This window comes from Panthera pardus, unplaced genomic scaffold, assembly GCF_024362965.1.
Source record: "Panthera pardus isolate Hobbes unplaced genomic scaffold, ASM2436296v1 HiC_scaffold_25, whole genome shotgun sequence".
Lineage (NCBI taxonomy): Eukaryota > Metazoa > Chordata > Mammalia > Carnivora > Felidae > Panthera > Panthera pardus.
In genome coordinates, this window is record NW_026526821.1 from 68,132,075 (window position 1) to 68,141,013 (window position 8,939).

Sequence of the window (8,939 nt, forward strand, 5' to 3'; positions counted from 1 at the left end):
AGATGTGACCACCAATTGACCAGTAAATTGGACTTGGGCATTTGGAGTCTCCTCCCTCCCTCCCCTGTCCTTGGAATGTGGTTCCACTTGCCTTTCCTGCTCCCAGATGCTGCTCCAAAAACAGAGCCTTGAGATGGTGGTGTGGTTTTGAAAATACTTCTGTGGTATACATGACTAAGCCCAGTTAGGGCCTCTTTATAAACTTAAGACCTGGTGGACAGGTGCAGGGATCCATTCATCTTGGTGCTGCTCAATACTCAGTATGTAAATTCCCTTTGCTATTATAAAAATTTCCACCTACAAATATAGTGATATGACTTTCTTTGGTCTCTCCCTGCCCTCTGGAGTACAGGGGCCAGTTTCAGATTATACCTGGGAAGCTGCCAGGAAGGTTAAAAGCCAACAATATGCTATACATACTTATTTATAATCATATATAACAAATATACAAACACATTTATATAATTTTGATATTTATTTTAATATTTTCCAAATGAGGCAATATCTAACATTTACTAAGCATTTGATAGCTTTCAAAAAACATTCACATATGTTATCAAATAAGAGTCTCAAGGCAACCAGTGAATTATTAAGCAGGGTATTATTTTGTTATCATCAGATGAGTTAAGTGACTTGTCAGAGATCCTGTACCTGGTAAGTGACAGAAAATATGGTCCCTAAGCCATTGTTCTTTCTACTATAAACCAGAAATTACCTAATGATCTGTTTCCTCTGATTACTTTATCATTCTGCCTTTTCTATTGAGAGACAAAGAGAATGAGAAAAGGAGCGATAGTTAAATATTGAGGCTTATTTTAGATAATACTTACAGTGTCTGTAGTGGATCAGGTGTACAATTCTTACTCAGTTCTTGAACTGAGTATGGAAAATCCAGTTGCTGGCAACTCATAGGTTCTTAATAACTATTTGCTGATGAATGAAAGTGTTGTCATATTTTTCTAACTTGAGTGTTTTTTTAAGATACTCTCTCATGTTAATGAAAGAGATTTCACTTTTTTTCACCTTTGATGGACTAAAACCTAAAGGCTTCACAAAAAACTATTAGAATAAGTGAATTCAGTAAAGCTACAGAATACAAAATTTAAATACAAAAATCAGTCACATTTATATACACTAATAATGAAGTAACAAATATAAATTAAGACAACTGTCTCATTTACAAATGCATCAAAAAGAATAAAATACCTAGGAATGAATTTCACCAAGGAGGTGAAAGATGTGTACTTTGAAAACTATAAGACACTGATGAAAGGAATTGAAAATGACACAAAAAGAAAGATACACCATGCTCATGGATTGGAAGACTTAATATTCTTTTTAATTTTTTTAATATTATTTATTTTTGAGAGAGAGAGAGAAAGAATGTGAGTGGGGGAGGAACAGAGAGAGAGGGAGACACAGAATCTGAAGCAGGCTCCAGGCTCTAAGCTATCAGCACAGAGCCCGACACAGGGCTTGAACTCATGAACCATGAGATCATGACCTGAGCCAAAGTCGGACACTTAACCAACTGAGACGCCCAGGCACCCCTCAGACTTAATATTCTTATAATGTCCATACTACCCAAAGCAATCTACAAGTTCAGTAAAATCCCAATAAAATACCAATAGCATTTTTTTTTTTACAAAACTAGAATAAATAATCCTAAAATTTGTGTGGAACCACAAAAGACCTAGAATAGCCAAAGCAATCCTGAGAAAGAACAAAGCCAGTGGTATTACAGTCCCAAATTTCAAGATAAACTACAAGTCTATGATAATGAAAACAACATGGTAGAGGCACAAAAATAAACACATAGATAACGGAACAGGATAGAGAGCCCAGAAATAAATCCACGATTATATGGACAATTAATCTATGACAAAGCAGACAAGAATATACTACGGTGAACAGACAGTCCCTTAAATGCATGGTGCTGGGAAAACTGGACACCAACATGCAAAAGAATGAAACTAGGATATTTCTTTATATCATACGTGAAGATAAACTCAAAATGAATTAGAGGAGTACCTGGTGGCTCAGTCAGTTGAGCGTCTAACTCTTGATTTCGGCTTAGGTCATGATCTCACAGTTAGTGGGATTGAGCCACATATGGGCTCCACGCTGACAGGGTAGAAACTGCTTGGGATTCTCTCCCTCTCTCTCTGCCCCTTCCCCTATTGTGTTCTCTCTCTCAAAATAAACAAACATTATAAAAATGAATTAAAGACCTAAATGTGAGATCAGAAACCATAAAATGGTTTAAAATTTTAAAAAAGACATAGGTTGTAATCTCTAGAGACATCAGCCTTAACTGATTATGAGTATTTGTGGATACGGTTCCTCAGGCAAGGGAAACAAAAGTAAAAGTAAACTGTTCGAACTTTACCAAAATAACATGTCAAGGCAACTCACTGAATGGAAGGGACTATTTGCAAATGATAATATCCAATAAGGAGTTTATATCCAAATTATATAAAGAACCTATACAATCTAATACCAAATAAATAGTCCAATTAAACAATGAGCAGAGGATCTGAATAGACATTTTTCCAAAGAAGACATACAGGTGGCCAATAGATACATGAAAAAATCTTCAACATCACTAATCATCAAGAAAATGCAAATCAAAACCATAATGAGATATCACATCACAACAGTTAGAATGGATAATATCAAAAAGACAAGAAATAACAGCACTGCCAAGGACATGGAGAAAGGTGAATCCTTATGCACTTGGTGGGAATGTAAACTGGTACAACCATTGTAGAAACAGTATGGAGATTGCTCAGAAAATTAAAAATAGAAAAATCGTATGATCCAGCAATCACACTGCTGAGCATTTACCCAAAGAAAATGAAAACACTAATTCAAAAAGATATATATATCCCTATGTTTATTGTAGCATTGTAGCCAAGATATGGAAGCAATCCAAGTATCCACTGATAGATGAATGGGTAAAAAAGTTTGTTGTGTGTGTGTATTTACACACACACACACACACACACACACACAATGGAATGCTACTCAGACATAAAAAAATAGTGTTGCCATTTGTGACAATATGAATGGACATAAAAGGTACTATGCTAAGGGAAATAAGACTGAGAAAGACAAATACCATACAATTTCACTTACATTTGAAATCTAAAAATGAAAGTGAACAAAGAGATAAAAACAGACTCCTAAATGGGCAGAATAAACTGGTAGTGCTGGGGGTTGGTTGCAAAACAGGTGAAGGGGATTAAGAAGTACAATGTTCTAATTATAAAGTAAATCACAGAGATGAAAACAGCAGAGGGAATACAATCATCAATATTTTAATAACATTGTATGGTAACAGATTGTGACTACAATGTCACTATAGAATTGTTGAATCACTATGCTGTACACTTGAAAGTAATATACCATTGTATGTCAACTATACCTCAATAATAGATTAAAAATATATTTAAAAAACAACCACGTGTAAGTTAAAAAGGAGACCCTCATATTCACTGAGGTTTTATGAGAAAGCTCAGAAAATATGCTTTTGATTACTGCCTGACTGCATCATGTCAAACATTGTGGTTACATTCTAGAAATTAGCAATGTCAGTGTGGAATTGCAAGATGCAGCAAGATGCAGCCAGTGTCAAATTAAAATAGCTAAGCATGATGGATGATAATAAAGGGGAGACTTTGGGGGAAGCTGTTTATAGGTTGTTCTCAGAACTGACTGCCTAAATAGAAAAGAATACTCTTATACTGTCATATATTACACACGAAATGCAGTCACCAATATTTGATAATTACATGAATATATCAACAAACTTAAAGTTGTAAAAACTTCTCCCATCCTCGGGGATGCTAGCCTCTTCTACAACATTCAATAATCTTTCCAGTGAATCATTCGATATAGACTTATGGTAAATAAGTTGAGACACAAGACTAGTGTTTACTAATTTCCCTCCTTTCCCAATATACATAATTTCATCATTAGAACCCAGCATAATGTTGATATAACATTAATATTTTTTATAGCTAGCTGAAAAGTTCATTAAAGAAACTCTTATCTGCTACTTATTTGACCTACATTCTGCATCACTGTCAGTCCTGCACAGCCACATCCGTTATTTTGTGTGGCTTTTTACCCTTTCACTCTGTAGCACAAAAGCAGGTAATTACTTTTTTACTTTACTTTTCCATATGTCTACAGATTCTAAAAACAATAATGACTTTCAGGTTAGACCCTACTGGCAGTTAATAACCCTTTTAAAAGGTCTGAGGTTGTATTTCAAGGCCTCTGCCAATCGGGCAGGCCATTACATTCTTGAAAATAGTATTTCCATTGGTCATTATGGCCTCTCTGGAGAATGTGAACTATTGGTACACCTTCCATCAAATGCTTAAGCGTAACTTCTGAGCTTGTATCTTGGTCAATAACTTGGGATAGATCCACATTTGATAGCACAACGTTCAAAAATTTTCAAAGTCACTAAAGCTCTTCTCTGAGCCTTTAATGAAATATACATCTACTGACTCTTCCATCGATCTACTTATATATCAATTTATTCATCTCTCTATTGTCTCTAATTTCTTCTCCAGCTGAAACCAAACTGGGCTGCAGTTTGTATAAAGAATTATTGGAGGTAGAGGATATGTTTTTACAATCCTTGTTTCATTCTGCTCAGGCTGTCAGAACAAAATACCATAGACTGGTTCCTTAAACAACAGAAATGTATTTCTTCTTAGTTCTGAAAGTTGGAAGTCTTGAGACCAGGATACCAGTGTAGTCAGATTCTGGTGAGAACTAGTTCCCTTTCTGGAGAGCTCTTTTGTTGTTTCTTATCAGAATAGTAATTCTATTGGATCAGTGCCCCCACCTTTATATCATTTAACCTTAATTAGTTCCCTTTAGGCCTTGTCTCCAAGTTCAATCACATTTGGGATTAGGATTTCTTTTGTTTTTTAAAATTTTTTTTTAACGTTTATTTATTTTTGAGACAGAGAGAGACAGAGCATGAATAGGGGAGGGTCAGAGAGAGGGAGACACAGAATCTGAAACAGGCTCCAGGCTCTGAGCTGTCAGCACAGAGCCCGACGCGGGGCTCGAACTCATGGACCGCGAGATCATGACCTGAGCTGAAGTCGGACGCCCAACCGACTGAGCCACCCAGGAGCCCCTGGGATTAGGATTTCAATGTATGGTTGGGATGGGGTGTGAGGGGACAGAATGTAGTCCATACCAGTCCCATATAGTTTTGTACTTTAAAATGTTAGTTCATAACTATGAGAAAAATTATCCAAACAACATTCTGAAGAAAATTAAATTTTCTTCTCACAACTGAGATGAAGAGCAGAAGACAGCTCACTTTTATGTTTATGACGATTGCACTTTTGTTTGCTACACTATACAAAATGCAATTATTTTTTCCCCACAATCATGTAATTGTTCTATTGGTAAATTTGCTTTGAAATATTACTTCTGGCTTTTTTTCTTTTAAACCTACCATCTATCAATTTTAAATGCACAAATGGATTCAGGGAGACTTTCAAGATGCAGATTACATATAAAGTTACATTAAATGTATACATCAAGGGATTAACACTTCGTTTAAATTTAATATGCACGACTGTCTACCTACCCATCTATATCCAGAACACTTGTATGAAGATAATATATGTCAAAATGTGCCCCAGAGCTCCTCAATTATAGCATCGTGCAGAATTTAGTATAAATATATCAAATTTTAAACAAAATTATTGTAATAAATTCCAAGTTTAAAAAATTATAAGTTATGTAATGAACACTTATGTTGATAAAACATGGCACAATTTTTCAAACTGTGTTCTCTACTGTACCTTAAAAATGACACTTGAATAATTTTTAAAAAGCTAATCGATTTAAAAATAAGAGTTAAGAGACATATCTATAGCTGACAGTTATGGGTGCCTTGTACTCTCTCCTGGCATTTATTAGATGTCATCTAAAAAATAATGACAGTGTCATGGAGTCAAAAGAATTGCAAAGACCTGGATATGAATTCTGGATCTACCAGTTGATTTGCCATGTGCTCCTAGGCTTCTCTAAGCCTCAATTTATTTATACATGAAATGGTAGTTATTAAAAAAAAAAGAAAAAAGAAGTCAGGGAGCTGTTGGGTGGGTCAATCTTTTTAAAATCTGTTTACAGGGGCGCCTGGGTGGCTCAGTCGGTTAGCATCCGACTTCGGCTCAGGTCATGATCTCTCAGTCTGTGAGTTCGAGCCCCGCGTCGGGCTCTGGGCTGACAGCTCAGAGCCTGGAGCCTGTTTCGGATTCTGTGTCTCCCTCTCTCTGACCCTCCCCAGTTCATGCTCTGTCTCTGTCTCAAAAATAAATAAACGTTAAAAAAAATTTTTTTTAATAAAATCTGTTTACAGTACCTAACACGGTGCTTTGCAATAGCAAGTACTAGACATATGTTAGTTCTCTTCCTTTCTTCCCTCTGTTACTATAGTTCTGACTTTAACAATAAGCCATGAGGTATTTCAGAGCTTTTAGATCATCAACAGTGCTCACATATATAAGCTGAGACCACCTGAGTCTGTGGTCATAAAAATAGGTACAGTTATCCAGAAGGTGTGGGTCCAGAACACCTGTTCTGGCCTGGATAGGATGAGCTCACTACCAACCTCAGCTCTTCCCAAATAGGCATCATGTCTAAATGTCAAATTCTATTGCTCTACGTAACTGGTGTTACAGAATAAAAGAAGTAAAATCAAAGGGGGAAATAAAGGTTTGAATATTCTCAAAGTTTAAATATTCTCATCCTGGTCTAGAGTAAGCTCATTAGGTATCCTCTAAATAATTGGTTAAGAGCCCTTGTGGTATATATCTATACATCTAGATATACACGCGAGTGGATCCTTAAAGCACTGTAGAAGCTTTAGCCATGGCAACATTTAGTCCAAGAGAGGAAATGATGTTGTAGTGTTTCAGGGCAAATGAAACTATTCCCAAATCATACCTTATCTGTCAAGATTTAGGAAGAGAAGGAAAACTTAGCTGAATTTTGCATTGTGTAGAGAAAGGGATAAGGTTGAGCATTTGAAAATACATATTTTGTATCTTTACTGAGTGTTTGTTACATAATAAACACTGTGCTAGGCACTGGAAATGAAATGGTGAATAAAATGACCATGATCTTCAGCCCTCACACAACTCATAGTCTATAGAAAAGATGTATTTTTAAGTATTTCCTGATGCTGATACAAAGCTCACTTGACTATTAAAAAATGTTTCCTGCTGTTTCCCCAAATGTCAGACTCATGTCTTCTCATATCCTTCCATATGGCTCCCAGCCTAGTTCACCTTAAATCCCTTATCCCATTCTCACCTTGACACACACTCTCTCTCTGTTTTTTTATTTTTATTTTTTGCTCTTGGTTTTTGTTTTTGTTTGTTTTGTTTTTGTTTATTTAGGTTAAGGGAAAGTATTTCAAAATTATTTGTATTTGGGCTCAAACCAAAGTGAATCACTCTTTTCCCCAGAAGTGAAGTTCCTGAATGTATTCCTTCTACAAACTACCCGCTTGCCAATTTTGAATTTTCTTTTGAGAAAAAGGACCAATCAGCAAATGTTTTGGGAGAGTTTCCATTTTAATTGTATTACCACAAAAGTTTAAGGCCTCTACTTATGTACTTTTTCCCAACTCTGAATGATATAGTACCATTTCAGAGATCCTCAAGTTAAACTAAATTTAGTGTCAGGATCCAGCTGGGGAAGCAAATTGATGAATTTAAATAAACTGCCTTGATAGAAGGCAAAATATAAAAATGTGCTACTCTTCCTTGCCCCATGCCCAAATACCCTGATCCTGATCAGCAGGTTCTCTTGACACTATCTGGCCAGAGATTTCTTCTTAATTCATACAATTTCTTTGAAACTCCAATCTTAAGAACATATATTTACTTCTCCTGACAGCCTGTAGCCTCTGAAGTACACTCTTCTTAGGGAAAGAAATCAGTCTGGGAGGGTGGCAAAGCTAAATGAGGTCTTACATAGGATTTAGGGAGCATGAGTCGGTGAATAATAATAATGGATTTATTAAACAATAGTGAGTATATGTTGAACAGCAGTCACTGCATGCTGTAAGCGCATAAATACACTGAACCCCTACAACAACACTGTGAGGCAGCTACTAAAAATACCACATTTCACAAAAGCAGGCATAGAGACGTTAAAAAACTTACCCAAGATCACACAGCTAAGATGTAGTTGAGTGAATCTGAGTTCAAGTAGAGTAGCTGCAGAAACTGCCCTTCAACACTATACTACAGACAAATGCTTTAATGTAAGACTTAGAAATAAGACTAATTCACTCGATACTAATAGGTTTAAAATTCTTTTTATCCTTTAGTACTTGCAAGAGAGAGATCAGCCTTTAGTAAAATTTTTTCAGCTGCTCAGACTGTATTAGGGACCATTAGCCAAATAGATTTCACATGCACGGATTAAATAACATTTGAAAAACATAGCTGATAAAGGACTTGAATGCAGAATATAAAAAAATACCAAAACCAATAATAAAAAAACAAACAACCCAATTAAAAAATGGGCAAACTATTTGAACAGATTGCTCACCAAAGAAGATGCACAGATGGCTAGCAAGCACAGAAAAAGATTCTCAACATCGTATGTCATAGAGAAATATAAATTAAAGCCACAATGCTATACCATTACATGCCTGCTGAATGGTTAAAAGCTAAATAGACTGATCATACCAAGTGTTGGTGAGAGTATGGAAAAACCGAAATGGTACAACTATTTTGGAAAACAGTTTGGCAGTTTCTTAAAAAGTAAAGTGTGGGGGTGCCTGGGTGGCTCAGTCGGTTAAGCGTCCGACTTCAGCTCAGGTCACGATCTCACGGTCCATGATTTCGAGCCCCGTGTCGGGCTCTGGGCTGATGGCTCGG